Source organism: Podarcis erhardii, assembly GCF_964252035.2.
Source record: "Podarcis erhardii genome assembly, chromosome: 8".
NCBI lineage: Eukaryota > Metazoa > Chordata > Lepidosauria > Squamata > Lacertidae > Podarcis > Podarcis erhardii.
Genome location: NC_138499.1, coordinates 83185016 through 83204043, shown reverse-complemented (window position 1 = coordinate 83204043; position 19028 = coordinate 83185016).

The window sequence follows — 19028 nt, the reverse complement described above, 5'->3', positions numbered from 1 at the left end:
AGCTCGCCCCTATACACGAAGCCAAGCCAGAGCACAACTAAGTACAGTACAGCCATCTTCTCAGGAAAACTCTTCACAAAGTTCAAGAGGTCAAGACACAAAGACTTTAACAACTAATCCACACCTAATGACCCACCTAAGTGGTACTCAGGATATCACTCAAGAAATCACTCAAGATATCTCTCAAGTAATTAAGGAACAAAAGAAGAAAAGGCACACTAGCCTGGGAACTTCCTCTCTGCCCAGAACATTGGAGGCTATACACCACACCCCCTCTACAGTATTTATAGGAACTCAAACACTGAGATCCTGCTCTGTTCCAGTAACAAGAAGCCGAAAGCACCAGCCTGAAGATGACGAGTGAGACCTCGTCGAAACGTCGCCTAGACACCCCAACTTTTACACGGGAAGACACCCGAGGACACCAAAACCTGCATATATATATATATATATATATATATATATATATGAATTGCTTGCAAAAAGCACGTGTAAAGCAAAACTGTGTGCAAAATGTGTATGTGCTCAAGATTCACTGGGGCAGAATATCACTATAATTTTATGTCACTGTTGAAAGAATTGCACTGGCTGTCAAACAGCTACCAGGCTAAGTTCCAGGTGCTGGCACTGGTATACAAAGCCCTATAGAGCTTGTCTTCAGGATACTAGAAATACAATATTACTTTTTATAAGCCCAACAAATCACTGTGCTTCACAGGATAAGGCATCCTGCATATTCCATCCCCTCAGGAGGCCTCATTCCATACGATGCCTTTAGTGTGGTGGCACCTTTGGAAACGCCCTCCTGTTAACAAACCAAACAAGTGCTTTTTTTCAGTGTTTGCCAAAAAAAACCCCCCAAAAAAACCCAACGCTCTTTCTTTTTCAACAAGCCTTTTAATTGTATATTTTTATCCCAATTATGTATTGGTCTTGAAATTGTTTTTTGTTAATGTTTTGACCCCTAATGTTTTTATTGATAAATTCCTTTTTGGCAATTTATGGGAAACAATTCCTAAATGAAATACTAAATAAGATAACATGTAGGAAGCTTGATGCAGACTTCTAAGGCAAAGGAATTGCACTCTCAGCTGGGAGGCAACATGAGAGAAGGCAATGGGCAGGGGTGCCAACAGGATTTTCTGAGCCAATGACAGTGTATATGGAGGGACCCGCTTCCCACACACCCCTTCACAAAAAGAACACAAATTCACATGAAATCTGTATGCACTTTGTATGCAAATCTGTGGGATGGAGGGCTGAGAAAATTAAAACCTGGGTGCTGCCTGCAACTAAAAAGAAGTCTTACAGACAGTATGTCAACAGGTGAAGCTGATTCTTCTACTTCCATACTAGAAAAGGCTTAACCTGCTGCATTTTTGTCTGTTTTGTTGTTGTTGTTGTCGTTTAGACGTGTCCGACTCTTCATGACCCCATGGACCAGAGCACACCAGGCACTCCTGTCTTCCACTGCCTTCTACAGTTTGGTCAAACTCATGTTGGTAGCTTCAAGAACACTGTCCCACCATCTCGTCCTCTGTCATCCCCTTCTCCTTGTGCCCTCCATCTTTCCCAACATCAGGGTCTTTTCCAGAGAGTCTTCTCTTCTCATGAGGTGGCCAAAGTACTGGAGCCTCAGCTTCATGATCTGTCCTTCCAGTGAGCACTCAGGGCTGATTTCCTTAAGAATGGTGGATAGGTTTGATCTTCTTGCAGTCCGTGGGACTCTCAGGAGTCTCCTCCAGCACCATAATTCAAAAGCATCAATTCTTCGGCGATCAGCCTTCTTTATGGTCCAGCTCTCACTTCCATACATCACTACTGGGAAAACCATAGCTTTAACTATACGGACCTTTGTCGGCAAGGTGATGTCTCTACTTTTTAAGATCCTGTCTAGGTTTGTCATTGCTTTTCTCCCAAGAAGCAGGTGTCTCCTCAAGGGCCAACCCTAATCTATGCTAACAACAACAACAACAACAGCCCCTCCTGAAACTTTAGAGTAGGGTTGACACAAGGAAGGCCTTTAACAGTTATGTAGGTCTTTCATCAATTGATGGTAGGAAGGTAATAATAGATTCAGTGCAATAAGAGGTGGATATTTTCGATAGCGTGGAGAGAGTCAAAGAGATTTAAAATTTACACTTCACAGCAGCCAAGGTTCAGGTGTCCATGCTTGGATAAATTTGGATTAAATTGTTTAAAAGCAAGCAATCTGTTCCAAGAGCATTTGTTGTGGTTATTAATTTATACCTCATAAAAACTACAAGAATGTTACCATCACGGGTCAAACTACCACCCTTTAACAGGAATATACCAATTAAAGTGTTACACCAGCAGCAACAATCCACCCACAAGAGTTGCCCTATTTTCTCCCATGAGTGGGAAAGCGATAAATCTTCCCCTCTCCTTCCCAAACGGTTGCTACAAATGCCACCCCCCCCCATGCATTTCCACAACAATAAATAAAGCGAGCAGACCAAGAGACTGGATGACAACACTGAACTACATAGCAGGGTAGCCATACTCAGTCCTTCTCCTACCCTGCAATATGAGTGTAATATCAACCACCCGGGAAGAATGGCAGATGAAGTTGATGGACTATATGGAATTGGCGGAAATGACTGGCAGAATCCGAGACCAGGGAGAAGAGTCAGTGGAAGAAGACTGGGAAAAATTTAAAGATTATTTACAGAAATATTGTAAAATTAATGAATGTTAGAAAAATGATGGAATGAAGTTATATGGCTTTAGCAGAAATGTTATAAGGAATTAGGTACAGACAGATTGTTAATGTATTAAAGGGGGGGAAGGTTAGAATATGTTAAGATAAATTACAGGACAGAAAACAGAGGAAGATGGAAAGGAATTGCTGAAACAGTTAACTGAAGTGGAATACAAAAAGGGAGGTGTGAGGAGGTCGCTGACACAAGTGAACGAAAGATAAGATATTGTAATTATTGGATGTGTTTTTAATTGTTTTTGTTTTGCTTGGTTGATTCAATGTTTTAGGGTTTGTGTTGTGTGGTGTTTTTGTTTTTGTATTGTATTGTATTGTATTGTATTGTATTGTTTAATTCTTTTTCTTTTCTTTTGTAATCTTTAAACTGTTAATAAATATTTTTTTAAAAAAAAACAAACCATATGAGTGTAATATCCTTGTAGGGTTGACATAACCAAAGTTGTCTCAACCCTTCCCTGTTTCCCGCCACACCCCACTATACAGATCTGTAGTTGTATCTGCAAAGTCATTTTTAACTGTGTGCATACGCAAATAAAATAACATGAGTTGCAGTATGAACTAGTTAGTATCTTAGCTGTTTACCTTTTGCTTTGGTGTGGGCAGACTGTTGCCTAATCAACAACTACACTAATGTCCTAGATTTCTGCATTATTTTCTCTGGGTAACAAACACTTATCTAACTGGGGGAGGGGGGGAGGTTCAACGTGAAGAAGGTGGTTCCTTCAAAATGGACCGGGCAGTCCTTATCCACTAGAAAAACCCACTCTAGAAAAATTCTAGAGTTCACTCTGAAGCTGTTTTGGTGTCTTTCCTGCCATCTAGTGACACAGATGGCAGGGGAGAGTCCAAAACAGCTTCAGAATGAGCCAGGAATTCCTTTCTCCATTGTCTGGATAAGCAACCTCCTCATGGGTCATTTTATAGCCACTTTTTTGGGGGGGAGGTCTTCCCTTTGGGCTTCTACAACTCTAAATGTCTCTAAAGCACTCATCAATCGCAGCTGTAGCTTCAGTCATTGGCTAAAAACATGGAAAGATGGAAACAGGCTCATTTGTCACAAAGCAAATACTTTGAAAGGTGCCTGCACATTTAGCTTCACAACTGTCTTTCTAAAGGGGCTAGAGATATTTAAAAATAAAATAAAATAGAACACTCAAACTCTGGGTTCCTGGCTTGCTTTGAAAGATTTATACAATCTGAAGAGAAACCAGAGAATGCTGTGGGCCCAGTATAATAGTGACCATGCCAGATTCTGTAATAACCTATGAAAAACCTTCTCCCTCAGAGATCGTGTCCATTTTAAAATACAGTGGACGCTCATGCACGACCACCAAAGCCCAGAAGTAGCCCGTTCCGGTACTTCCAGATTTTGGCATGTCCATAACCCAAAAAAACGCAACCTGAAGCGTCTGTAACCCGAGGTATGACTGTAACATGATTTTAATTTGGCGTAATTATTTAACAAGGCTGCTTAGGTTATTAGCCAGTAATCCTCATACACAGTCTCCATTTTTATTTAAATAAATTAATACAATTACCTTCTACACAATTTTCAGATGTTATCGGCTTACTGGGGTGTACCCATGCACCACAGAAAGCTAGCTTTATCTCACTTTTCTGTGCCAAATGATGCTATGTTTTGTGAAATTAAAAACTAAGGCTGGCTTCCACCATAGAGTGTCGCATTTGGTGGGCTTTTGGTGAGTTTCGTCAACGCTTGCCAACAAATCGTGACCAAGCATTTTGGGTAAGCTATTCGAAGTGCTTCAGCTAATAGGTTTTTAAATATACCAACGCCTACATCACTCCCCGCCCCCCCTGCCCCCCGCTTTGTGTTACCTTTATCTGGTCTGTTACATGTGGTTTTTCAATGGCACCTTCATTCTAAAGCTCTCTCCGTGAATAATTTGACACCTCTGCACATCCGTCACATCACTTTCATATCACCTGGAATGAAAACCTGACTTGACTCAAGTAAAAAAAAAAAAAAAAAGGTGGGGGAGAGAAATCATGTTTTATTGTTTGGAGTCGGCCTTTCCTGGCATGTAATGCTTTCAACAGCCCTTCCATAAACTCTTTGTTTCCACTCTGTATGCATAAAAGCCTCTGTCTGTACCTTCCTAAAGACTACCTAGACTGTTTTCTTTGGCTGCCTCTTGTTTTCATTGAGTTATCCAATTATGCCTAGAGCTTTTTCCCAGAGTTGTTACACTTAATTTAGAACCCACCAATGCATGAGATTAGTTCAAATGATTCTTTCAAATGGGCATTACCTTGCTTTTGTCAACAATGAATATGATCTGGCAGGGAGAAGGCCGTTCACCTGGCTCCATCAGGCCCCTGTGGAACTAACTCTCTCTCTCTCTCTCTCTCTCTCTCTCTCTCTCTCTCCTGTGTCCTCACAGAAACTGGCACCCTTCTCCGGAAGATTAATAAAAATAACACCATTTCTTAAATGTATCCTTGGTAGTCCTATTATTTAGTTTCTTTTCACAATGAGAGATGGCCGCCACCCTCAGCCAGTTTCCTTTTCGCTCTCAGCCTGTTGCAAAGGACTGTTTGCAATTTTCCATTAAATCAAACTGCAGTGTAACCTTCCTTCCCTGCACAAATATATCATTTACCTTCATGGCCTCTCTGCCACCATCTTTCTATCCATCACCACAGTTCTCCCATCTGCAAACGGCACACCTTTCCTTTGCATTGGCTGTGGGCAGAGTCCAACTCTTTTAGCTCAAGCCATGCAGAAGCGGCTGCCCTTGGAACATTCTTGTAGCGATGCAATCCGCCTTCCATCACAGCCTTACACCAGCTCCACTGCAACACACTCAACATCTTTGTACAGTGGTACCTCGGGTTACAGTCGCTTCAGGTTACATACACTTCAGGTTACAGACTCTGCTAACCCAGAAATAGTACCTCAGGTTAAGAACTTTGCTTCAGGATGAGAACAGAAATTGTGCTCCGGTGGCGGCAGCAGGAGGCCCCATTAGCTAAAGTGGTGCTTCAGGTTAAGAACAGTTTCAGGTTAAGAACGGACCTCCGGAACCAATTAAGTACATAACCAGAGGTACCACTGTACTGGGAAACACTTGTTGGAAGAGCTTGCCATATTGTTTCTGACATCGTTAGGAGCACCAGGATTTGGGGAAATTTTAGGTGCATTATGTTGCAGTTGTGTTCCACTGGTTTCAGTGGAACCTCTCTACTAGGAAGCATCTTAATATTTCAGCCTTTCAGTCTAGCTCAACTTGTCCGAAATAAAACACCCACGTGCTAGACATTGGGAAAATTCAACAATTCCATATTGGTGTATCATTATTTAAAACGTATGGAATCACATGGGGGGGGGGGGACTGAGATGGCATATTAAAAGATATGGAAATTATTGGGGGATTATTGGGCTGTTCCTGTTTTATTTTTATTTTTATTATGTAATTATGTCTTTATATTATGATTTTATGTTGAGAACCACCCTGAGACCTGTGGGAATAGGGCAGTATAAAAATGTAATAAATAATAAAATAAAATAAAAGTTATATAAAACTATTTTTTCCTAAATAGTATGCATGTACATACATACCCCACCTTTCCCCCTGGTGGGACTCAAGGCGGCTTACCAATAAAAACAAGAACTGCATTAAAATATGATTCAACACTGATAGAATTTATATACATATAACAAATCTGTTTAGAAAGTATCAATAATCACAATTAAAACAGCATGGCACCAGCCCTTTCATTAAAAGCAGTCAGCTCCCCCAACCCTTTACTGCTCTGGGAGCCTTAGGTTAAAAAGTGGTATATAAATAAACTATTGTCCGTGTGGGTAGCTCAGTCAGTAGAACAGGTAAACCACAGAGCCTAGGACTCGCCGATCAGAAGGTCGGCGGTTCGAATCCCCGCAACATGGTGAGCTCCCGTTGCTCGGTCCCTGCTCCTGCCAACCTAGCAGTTCAAAAGCACGTCAAAGTGCAAGTAGATAAATAGGTACCGCTCCAGTGGGAAGGTAAACGCCATTTCCGTGCACTGCTCTGGTTCGCCAGATGTGGCTTAGTCATGCTGGCCACATGACCCGGAAGCTATACTCCGGCTCCCTCGGCCAATAAAGCGAGATGAGCACCACAACCCCAGAGTCAGCCATGACCAGACCTAATGGTCAGGGGTCCCTTTACCTTTACCTTTACCTAGCCAACCTTTTTATACCTTCTACCCACCATCTTTCTTGATGGTAAAATTTCCTTACCACCCACCAGTGCTCGATGGAAGGAGGATTCAGCTTGTGCTGTAGAAACCCCTACCGCCCACCTAGAATCCTGAAACGCCCATTAGTGGGCGGTAGGGACCAGGTGGACAACCCCTGCAGTAGAACATGAGACTCCTAATCTGAAGGTTGTGGGTTCAAGCCTCACGTTGGGCAAAATATTCCTGCACTGCAGGTGGTTGGACCAGATGACTCTCGTGGTACCTTCCAACTCTACAGTTCTATGAGTCATATCAATGAAATGGAAAAGTCCAAACTTTCAGTCTACCATGAAGGCACGCCACATCAAGGAAACAGGACCCCGGGTTGGACCATGCAGATAAAAGAAGTGATGTTATGAAAATAAAACTGGCTCAGTGCACAATGGCTTCCATCAACTTCAGCAGAACAAAGCAGTTGGCCTAGAGGTGGATAGACAGTTGAGTAGAGCTGGCTGCTCATCTGACAAATTGGAGTCTTTTGGAGTAGGGAGAAAATTTGCTTTCCTCTCCATTTGTGCTTCTTCCCTTTTCCTTGCCTATAACAGGGGCTGTTCACACACGGGTGCTGTACCCATAGTCAATGCAACAGGATGGAGGGCAGAAGTTGTCTCACCCTCCTTGACATGGGAATCCATCAAGAGGGACCCCTTCCCCTCCTGAATCTCTGCAACGTATAGCATGATACAGTGGTACCTCGGGTTACAGACGCTTCAGGTTACAGACTCCACTAACCCAGAAATAGTACCTTGGGTTAAGAACTTTGCTTCAGGATGAGAACAGAAATCGTGCAGCGGTGGCACAGCGGCAGCAGGAGGCCCCATTAGCTAAAGTGGTGCTTCAGGTTAAGAACAGTTTCAGGTTAAGAACAGACCTCCGGAACAAATTAAGTTCTTAACCCGAGGTACCACTGAAGTCATCATAAGGACAAATAGTTTGTTAATATAAGAAGCTTGGCAGTTTAGGAAACATCCAGATTCAACCCAGACCTCAAAAACCACACACACACACACACACACACACACACACACACACACTGAAGTTGGGGGAAGTGACACTTTTGCTATTTCATTCTGCCAGCTCCCTCACTTGAAGGGGGCTCCTCTTTTAAAAGTTAAAATTTCCTGTGATCTTCAAAGGTGCCTGAAACTCTACCCATAAGGTGTCCCTCTGCTAAAGGAAGTCAGCTCTACTTATCAAATCTATTTTTGAGTCCTGCTCTGTGTTAAGTGCCCGTTCCTTAAGATTCGCCGGGTCTGCAAGCTTTTACTATCAGCGTATTTATTTCACCTTCTAAATGAAATCCAATTTGAAGCTATTAATATTAATGCACTGAGATAATTCTGATGATGAATTAATAAAACACTTGGCCTCTCAATATGCTGTTTGCTCTTACCGTTTAATGATGCTCTTAACTGGGAGGAGGAGGTGGAGGCAGAGATAGAGTCGGCTCCACTAGGAGCCTGAAAATTAGAAGCCTCTTCATTGTTTTAGCTTGCTACTTTAATGGCAATCGATGGCATTGATTTTGGACTAGAAAAGTATTTACTAAATCTTTACCATGTGCTACAATCCCTATTTAGATTCCTGAAGTATCGTCGGGATGTTACACCTGCTTAAAGTATTTTAATTGCCTGCAAATAGCAGGGTCGGGAATATGAAATAGTTTTTTTAAAAAAACGCTTTCAAATCTTTCTCATTTGTTACTTTTCTCTTCAATGAAATGTCGTTGTTGTTTTTTAAAAAAATCCCAAAGCTATAAATGGTGGCATTATTAAACTGCCCGAGTGGTAGATACTCTTTTCCTCCCTGAAGACATCATTCTTCTTTAAGAAAAAGCAGGTGCCATGGGTAGTCTCATTATTTTACAAGAACAATCCTAAGCCGCTAAACCATTTGGCTGAGATAAGTCTAATTCGCCCACTTTATACTCCTGAATTACAGACTTGCTTGAAGATATGGGCCTGAATAACATGTGTGACTTTCTAACGTTTATCTTATATTGCAGTCAAAAGAAACAGCAAAGCAACAGCAGACTGCTAGTTAAAGTGTGTGTGTGTGTGTGTGTGTGTGTGTGTGTGTGTGTGCGCGCAGTGCTTTTTTTCTAAAAAAAAAAAATGTTTAGGGGTACTCTCATTTTCCTACTCACATTGAAATACTGCCCCTCAATGATGCAAAACTCAGATTCACAAAATGTTTAGGGGTATGTGTACCCCTGATTCCCCCCAGAAAAAGCATCGTATATATATATATACCGTATTTTTCGCTCTATAAGACGCAGCAGACCACAAGACACACCTAGTTTTTGGAGGAGGAAAACAAGAAAAAAAAATTCTGAATCCCAGAAGCCAGAACAGCAAGAGGGATCGCTGCGCAGCAACACACTCCCTTTCTTCCCCCATTGTGTGTTTAGAATGGGTGGGTGGGTGGGATTTTGCATGTTTAATGGACATTTCAAGGTAATTTGATACGGGCAATTTCCAGATATGATGTCCCACTCGTGCAAATGGGACTTTTCTTTCCTCTCTCCCCTACCCCCCTCCTCCATCCTCCCAAAGAGTTGGGGGACCTTCCAGATCAGACTGAGGGGGTATGGCAGCTGGAGAGGGACAAGAGAACAGGGGAGCCCCATCACATATAATGATAATGATATATAATGTTACTCACCGTGTGACATTAGCTGATGATCAGCATTGAATCTGGTTCTGTTTTTTTAGGGCTGGGGTAAGGGGAATTCTTATTTTAAAACACTTTGAGACGGCTTAAATGGAAAAGGAACCTCAAAGGCAGAATGAAAAGGGCTAAGACTCCAGTAGCAGAACTGATGGCCCTGGAAGCTGTATTGGCTTGGCTGGGTTTAGCCAAACGTCTTTTCTTGTGTTGTTTTCAATCATTCTTATGGTTAACTATTCAAATGATTTTTAAATTCGATTATATAGATTAACTAGGCAGGGGTCAGCAAACTATTTCAGCAGGGGGCCGGTCCACTGTCCCTCAGACCTTGTGGGGGGGGGCAGACTATATTTTGAAGGGGGGAAATGAACGAATCCCTATGCCCCACAAATAACCCAGAGATGCGTTTTAAATAAAAGGACACATTCTCCTCAGGTAAAAACTATGCTGATTCCTGGACCATCCCCAGGGTGGATTTAGAAGGTGATTGGGCTGGATCTGGCCCCCGGGCCTTAGTTTGCCTACACATGAACTAGTGGAATGTAAATGGCTATTTTTTAAAAAGTAAAAAAAGCATGGTTATGGAAATGCAAGCCATTGAAATGAATGGGCATAACTAAGCTGGGCCTGTTTATTTTAATAGGTCTCCTCTAAGTAAAATGTAGTTGGACATCACCCTTGCATTAGTTCTTCTGTGTGCATTGGAAGACAAAGATCTAGTTCTCTGTTATATTCTACATCCTATAAATCCTCTCAGTCATGCTGGCTCCCAATGTCCCTGGAGCCTCCTTACTCCTGGTCCAGTTATTCCAGTGCTTGTCTCTGCCTCCTGCTGCCACATATTGCTTTCTCCTTCTGTCTAGGTAAAGTTAAAGGTATCCCTGACCATTAGGTCCAGTCGCAAACGACTCTGGGGTTGCGCACTCATCGAGCTCTATAGGGCGTGGGAGCCAGCGTTTGTCCGCAGACAGCTTCCGGGTCATGTGGCCAGCATGATTAAGCCGCATCTGGCGAACCAGAGCTGTGCACAGAAACACCGTATACCTTCCCGCCAGAGCGGTACCTATTTATCTACTTGCACTTTGACGTGCTTTCAAATTGCTAGGTTGGCAGGAGCAGGGACTGAGCAACGGGAGCTCACCCCATCGTGGGGATTTGAACTGCCGACCTTCTGATCGGCAAGCCCAAGAGGATCAGTGGTTTAGACCACAGCACCACCCGCTCCTTCTGTCTACACAGAGGAAATGTCAGCAGGTATACAAAGCTCTGGGAACGTGTTTTTGTTTCTTTGTTTTGGAGAGAGATTGTGCCACATGAGGTAGTACTATTACCCCTCTCCCTCATGTTACTAGTCTCAGAGCTTCCAGGACAATCTTTGCCTCTCACATTTCCTCATGGGACCCTGTTGAACTCTGGACCTATGCATTGTCCTGCCCCATCCCTTTGCCTTGCTTTACCCTGCCCAGGCCATGACACCAGCGGTGCATTGTGATTGACCTGGGATACTTGGGAGAAAAGCAATGACAAACCTAGACAGCATCTTAAAAAGCAGAGATATCGATTTGCCGACAAAGGTCTGTATAGTTAAAGCTATGGTTTTCCTAGTAGTGATGTATGGAAGTGAGAGCTGGACCATAAAGAAGGCTGATCGCCGAAGAATTGATGCTTGTGAATTATGGTGCTGGAGGAGACTCTTGAGAGTCCCATGGACTGCAAGAAGATGAAACCTATCCATTCTTAAGGAAATCAGCCCTGAGTGCTCACTGGAAGGACAGATCCTGAAGCTGAGGCTCCAATACTTTGGCCACCTCATGAGAAGAGAAGACTCCCTGGAAAAGACCCTGATGTTGGGAAAGATGGAGGGCACAAGGAGAAGGAGACGACAGAGGACGAGATAGTTAGACAGTGTTCTCGAAGCTACAAACATCATCATCATCATCATAAAAAAAAATTAAAAAAATTATACCCCGCCCTTCCCAGTTCAAAAACATGAGTTTGACCATGCTGCAGGAGGCAGTGGAAGACAGGAGTGCCTGGCATGCTCTGGTCCATGGGGTCACGAAGAGTCGGACATGACTAAAACACTAAACAACAATGATGGACCAATCTTCCTTTGGTGTCTGTCAAGGGCTGCAGAAATGCAGAGGTTGCCACAATGCTTGCCTGGAAGGCCAAGCACGTCGCTATGTATGACAGCTGCCAAATGTCTGCCAACTTCTCTGGTTTTACAGGAACAAATGCAGGAAGCACCAAACCTCAGGTGGGACAAGCTATGTTTGCAGTGATGGGTGACTAATTGTGCAGGCAGGCCCAGTATTCATTGTCCTTTGATTAACAGGTTTTCTGCCTCCCTTGTGAAGTCCCCCCCCCCCTGCGCACAAGTGCCGTTGTTGTGAAGAGGAAGTATGAGCGTGCCATGAGATTGAAATATCTGCACAATAAATTAAAACTAAACATCTCAAACCAACTCCCATCTGGTGATTACATTAAAAATCCCATCGATACCGGTCAGGAAAATCTGCTTCAAGCTTCTGGAGGAACTGAAAAAAATTAAGCTAAATCCAGCATTTCTAAGTTCTTAAATACATATATACACGCACACACATAACCTGCTTGTCATCGCTTTGGCCACCGAACCTTTGTATATAATGAAAATAGGATGCTATTGCTTATTCCAAGGTGACCAATATTCAAATAAAAGTTGAAATTTAAAGTAACTAATGGTTTTAATCAAAAGTGGGTCACATTTGTTAGTAACAAAAAGGCTGTTTGTCCCCATCTATCTTGTATTAGGCTTATAACTGAGAAGTCTCTGGCACTGATTTGCTGAGATGAAGCGCGTCGGCATGGAATGTTCATAAATAGCATAACTGCAAAGAACGAAATTGTCAGAAACACTTGCAATCCAGGAATTCAAAAGTTGCTGTTTGGGTTGATTTTAAAACCTCACACAGGCCCTAGGAGTGGGACTGGCTTTGGGAGAATGGGGAAGAGGACCTGGAATGTATACAAGTTTCAGGGCAGAGAGGCCAAAACAATGTGAAGGAAGAAGTCACAGTGAACACAGTGAGATTTGCTTCTATGTATCACATGGAAATGAAGAAAGGAGGTGTCAAAATGAAAGTGGTTCAAGGGCAAAGCTCACCCAGAGCCTAGAGTCAGGAGTGGTAGCGCACTACTGGTAGGGTGGAATAATAATAATAATAATAATAATAATAATAATAATAATAATAATAATTTTATTTATACTCCACCCATCTGGCTGAGTTTCCCCAGCCACTCTGGGCGGCTTCCAACAAAGACCAAAAATACACTAAAATGTTACAAATTAAAAACTTCCCTGAATAGGGCTGCCTGGAAGTTAATAGGCAAGAGGGGTCTGGGCAGTGGCAGAGGAAGGGGGGTGCAGTGGGTGCGGGCCACCCCAGGTGTCATCACTGAGGGGGTGATAAAATGGCAAAAAAATGTGTTTTTAAAATAAAATAAAATTGGGCTCATGACACTTTTTTTGAAAAAATAATATTACCGTATTTTTTGCTCCATAAGACTCACTTTTTCCTTCCTAAAAAGTAAGGGGAAATGTGTGTGCGTCTTACGGCACGAATGCAGGCTGTGCAGCTATCCCAGAAGCCAGAACAGTAAGAGGGATCGCTGCTTTCACTGCGCAGCGATCCCTCTTGCTGTTCTGGCTTCTGAGATTCAGAATATTTTTTTTCTTGTTTTCCTCCTCCAAAAACTAGGTGTGTCTTATGGTCTGGTGCGTCTTATAGAGCGAAAAATATGGTATTTAAAACGAGTTTAATAACTTTGTCTGAAAATTACTGTACTTTTCCATGTATAAGACGGTGCTTTTTTATTATAAAATAATGTTAAAAATTGGGGATTGTCATATAGATGGATAGTGCAGAAGGGGGACGGGCATTTGGTTGCAGCCGTGAGCAAGAGATCGCCAGCGGCAATTGGGAGGGTTACTGGTGGCTGCGGCAAGGGCTGCTTTTGATTGGCTGCTGCTGCGGCAACAACTGTGGGCAACCCCACCCAAAAAAGCTTAACAACTCTGGGCAATCTCCCCCCATTTCCTTAATTTGGAGTCCCTCAAAATAAGGGTTGCCTTATACACGGGGTGGGGTGTTATCCACAGAAAAATACGGTAATTAACCTCAACAAGTCAACATTATATGTATTGAAACTTCTTGGTGCAGTCAACAGACACAACAAAACGTGGCTGAACTCAATGCTGTGTAGTGGAGAGCGTATGGATAAGGAAGGAGAGCTGGTGTTTCTTTCCGCCGATTCGCCAAAGTCTGTCTCTGCAGTTTGTACTCGAGCGAGACATAAACAACTGGTGACTCATCATCACATAACCCACAACCAATCATATCTGCTGCCATGCCAGTTGGTCACCCCATGTCATTCTGTTGAGTTAAAGGGATCCCTGACCGTTAGGTCCAGTCGTGGACGACTCAGGGGTTGCGGTGCTCATCTCGCTTTACTGGCCGAGGGGGCCGGTGTACAGCTTCTGGGTCATGTGGCCAGCATGACTAGGCCACTTCTGGAAAACCAGAGCAGCGCACGGAAACGCCGTTTACCTTCCCGCCGGAGTGGTACCTATTAATCTACTTGCACTTTGACGTGCTTTCAAACTGCTAGGTTGGCAGGAGCTGGGACCGAGCAACGGGAGCTCACCCCGTCGCGGGGATTCGAACCGCCGACCTTCTGATCGGCAAGTCCTAGGCTCCGTGGTTTAACCCACAGCGCCACCCACATCCCTTTCTGTTGTGCATTATTACTGAAGCTGATAAGTGCCATACTGAATGTATTTTTGTTACATTTTTTAGTTCATTGATTCCTTGTGATCACCCTCTTCTCTACGATACTGAGTTTGGGAAGTAACGTAAACGTTATGATGCATGCTCTTTGTTTGTATTTGTATGTCAAGCCAAAGCTGAAAAATAGCGGAATAAAGTAAAAAATTTCACTCATAAGAAATTCCCAACACAAAAAAAGGTTTTAAGTGCTTATGCTCACAATGTTAAGTAAATAAACCCAAAAATAACACTTATTTTTCCTTCTTTTAATAATTTCATTGTGTCAGGGGGCTGACAAGAAATTTTCCACACTCGGGTACCACCTGACCTTGCTATGCCACTGAGTCTGGAGCAAAAGACAGCATTCCTCCCTCCCATCACATCACTGCAATAGTGATTGATGCAGGAGGCGGAGCCACACAGCTCCTTTCCTGACACTGCATTGGTGCAGCTTAGCTGGTTGGGACTGAGGTGGCACAGGGTGAAACTAATGTGGGTACATGGACATGAATGCTCTGTCACAAGAGACTAGGGCCCTGTGGGACTTGACATCTTTTCGCAGGGCCTGCAAGACAGAGCTGTTCCACCAGGCCTTTGGCCAAGGCACAGTCTGACACCCTCCTTCGGTAATCCTCATAGAACTCTAGCCCAATGGTTGCCATTAATTTGATTTTGAATTGATTTTAGAATGAATTGATTTTAGAGCGCATTTCAATTAATTGATTGTGATTTTATGTAAACTGCTTTACTTTTATTGTTGCTAAATGCTCTAAGCCCGGCTTTGGCTGGGGAGGGCGGGATATAAATAAAGTTTTATTATTTATTATTTTATTATTATTATGATAACCAGGTTTACTCCAGCTGCACAGCCCTGACCTCACCACCACACAGCTAAATAACACCAGCTCCAGTGTCTGATGAGTTTGAGGGTGTGTGTGTGTGCACCACATTCATCATGGGCATTGTTGAGTTTTAGAGGTCGACTGCCAATTAAAGATGGAAGAGTTTGCATTTACATCATGCTCACTTTCCAAAAGGAAACGAAGACCAAACACGGCCAATTTTCACAATTCGCAACTTTCTGAATTTTCAAATGCACTTCTCCAGCCAAATAATCTGTACAGAAATGCATACACTTGGATAAATGACTATTATTAAAAAAATATTTTTATTATTAAAAATAATATTAATTAAGAATGCATTATATCTGGGGGAAATGGCTATGCAAAACTATACATATTTGGCAAAGTTGCATGCAGAAGTGAATATATGTATTAGGACTGTATATTGTTTTAAATGTTTGTTTTGCTATTGGGATTGTAGTTCCATTTGTGTTTCTCAAGCTGGTCTCTGACCATAATAAATTTCATGTTCATGTTCATATGTATTAGGAGAAATTAGCATTAAAATGCTGGTGGATATTCATGAGGGGGTTTTTTTTAATAAAAAAAAGCAAACTGATGTGGAAAAGTGCAAGTCTGAAATTAATATTGGAAAAATGAGAAATGGAGAACCTGAAAATGACCTATTTGCCCATCTGCGCAACTCGGCCAAAAAAAGGTTTAGCCACTCTGACCTAAATCTAGCAGTGCCATTAAGTGTGGTAATGAAGGGGCATTCTTCCAGGTGTGGTTTCTGCTTGTCTCTGCTTCCTGAGTTAATCAATGGGGAGATTTCAGGTAATCATGGACAGGGCCATAGCTAGGTGGTGGTAAGGTGGGCCTCCGCCAGGGGCACAAGCAATGGGGGGGGGAGCAAAATCAGCTAAAAATATGTCCATAAATATACATATCAATTGTTGCCCTATAAGAAATGGTTTAAAATAGAGGGGGAAATGAATGGGTGGAAGGGAGTTCGGGTTGGAGGAGAGGCGGGAAGAAGAGTTCATTTGTCCATGGCTAGAGGACGCAATCTGGACGGTTCTGCCACGGGCGCAAGATCACCTAGCTACGGCTCTGATCATGGATCACACTGATGTCACTCATGGCAAGTGAAGGCAACTAAGAGAAAAAGCCAGGGAGGGCAATGCAAATAAGCAAACTTTTTTTTTGCAATGCATGCATGCATGAAATAATAATAATAATAATAATAATAATAATAATAATAATAATAATAATTTATTTATACCCTGCTCTCCCCAGCCAAGGCCGGGCTCAGAGCGGCTTACAAGCAATAATAAAAACAAGATGAATGATTACAACTTAAAAACAAAAATAAAATACAACATTAAGATAATGGAACATTAAAATATTAAAATGTAGCCTCATCGCAGGAGGAGAAGGAAAAGAAAAAAAAAGAGAGAGGGAGGGAGGGAATCAAATTGGCTCCAAGCCAAAGGCCAGGCGGAACAACTCTGTCTTACAGGCCCTGCGGAAAGAAATCAGATCCTGCAGGGCCGTGGTCTCATGAGGCAGAGCGTTCCACCAGACCGGAGCCAGAGTTGAAAAGGCCCTGGCTCGGGTTGAAGCCCATCTAACTTCCTTAGGGCCCAGGACCACTAGGGTGTTGTTATTTGTGGACCTTGAGGCTCTCCGTGGGGCATACCAGGAGAGGCGGTCCCGTAGGTATGAGGGTCCTAGGCCGTGAAGGGCTTTAAAGGTCAAAAGCAGCACCTTAAATCTGACCCTGTACTCCACCGGCAGCCAGTGCAGCTTGAAAAGCACTGGGTGAATATGCTCCCATGGCAGAGACCCCGTGAGGAGCCTCGCTGCAGCATTCTGCACCCGCTGGAGTTTCTGGGACAGCTTCAAGGGCAGCCCCGCGTAGAGCGAATTACAGTAGTCAAGCCTGGAGATGACCATCGCATGGATCACTGTGGCCAGGTCGGGGCGGGAAAGGTAAGGGAAAGGTAAGGAAATGATAAAAATCGTTGGGGAACAGAGGTGTGTCATTAGCACTGCCAAGAATATTGGCAAAAATAGCTGCGTAGGGTTGCCCCTGCCGCAAAGTACAATAAACTTTTTAAGAAGCACTGCCACAGTGCTCGTGGTTATGTAACTCTGTTTGAGAATCAGTTTTGTCTTGTTTCTGTTAGATCTAGTTTTATGCCTTACCAAAAAAAAAAAAAAAGATGGAGGAGGTTTAAGTAAGCATCTTCACGGCACAACACCGCTGGCACTGATGTGTATAAAAGTCTTCCTCTCTTCTTTTAAGGTGATGAAAAGGACAACTCGATCGTGTCTAAATCAGAAGAATCTGATATGATGTCAAAGCCTTTGGCAAAACATAGATTGACTTAATTCTTTCAATAATGAACTTTGGTCTTCAGCATTTAACAACCACAAGAGGGAGAAACCCAATATAAAAGAGAAAATCTCCTTGTTCAGGTTATCTTGACTCTGCTGCAGGCAAAACGTAGAAATATTTTTTTTAATCGAGATTCTTGGCAGCAGCCCTTTCCCAAATGCCAGTATCCATCACTGATGACTGGATCAATAGCTATGTTTTGGCCCCAGTCTCCTGCGAGAGATGGCATGCCATCACTGACAGACAAATATCACAGTTAAGCAAAGTATCCAGCCAGACCTAGTAACATTTTTATTGATTTTTGTTGTGCAAATAATGTCTTTTTGGGCTGAATAAATGGCTTTGAGCCAAACAGTCATTGTTTATGATTCCAAAATGCAATAAAAGGACAGGAAATATATTATAGCCAATGTCTCAAGGCACACAACATAATCATCCTTTGGTGGTGAAAAACTATCCGGCTGAACCCTTGAGTGCATATTTATCCATGCTTAAAGGTACCTGTAGGACTTGCAAATCTTACACCAACTGTCCTGTTAGGAAACAGATGGTATTGCCCTTTAACCTCCCGAATCATGACCAGGGGAAAAAAGTATGGAAAAAATAAGCACTATATTTCTTCAATCAATACAAAGAAAACACTTTATTATATTCCCTTTAAATGAAATATCAGACTTCCTGGAGTTACATTAATATGCTTTCAAAATAGCATGCCCAGACATTTTTTCTAGTACAAGAGAGTGGTAAACTATTTCCAACCAGCAATTTTATTTAATTTTATTTTAAGCAGCCTAAAGTTTAACTACTACAAAGAACAGCACTGCCTCCTCCTCCTCCAGCCATCATTCATATACATACACACACACACACACACACACACACACACACAGTGGTACCTCAGGTTAAGCACTTAATTCGTTCTGGAGGTCCATTCTTAACCTGAAACTGTTCTTAACCTGAAGCACCACTTTAGCTATTGGGGCCTTTCTTATCCTGAAGCAAAGTTCTTAACCTGAAGCAGTATTTCTGGGTTAGCGGAGTGTGTAACCTGAAGCGTATGTAACCACTGTGTGTCTGTGTGTGTGTGAGAGAGAGAGAGAGAGAGAGCGAGAGAGCGCAAAACAAAATCTACCTTGAGGAACTTACAGTCTAAGGCAGGAATGGAGCCCTCCAGAAGTTGCTAAACTCCAACTCCCATCAGCACCAACCAACAGTTGGGGATGATGGGAGTTGTAGTCCGAGAATATATGGAGGACCACAGGTCTCTCATTCTTGGTCTAAAGTAGGAGTGGGGAACATCTGGCCCACGGACTGAATTA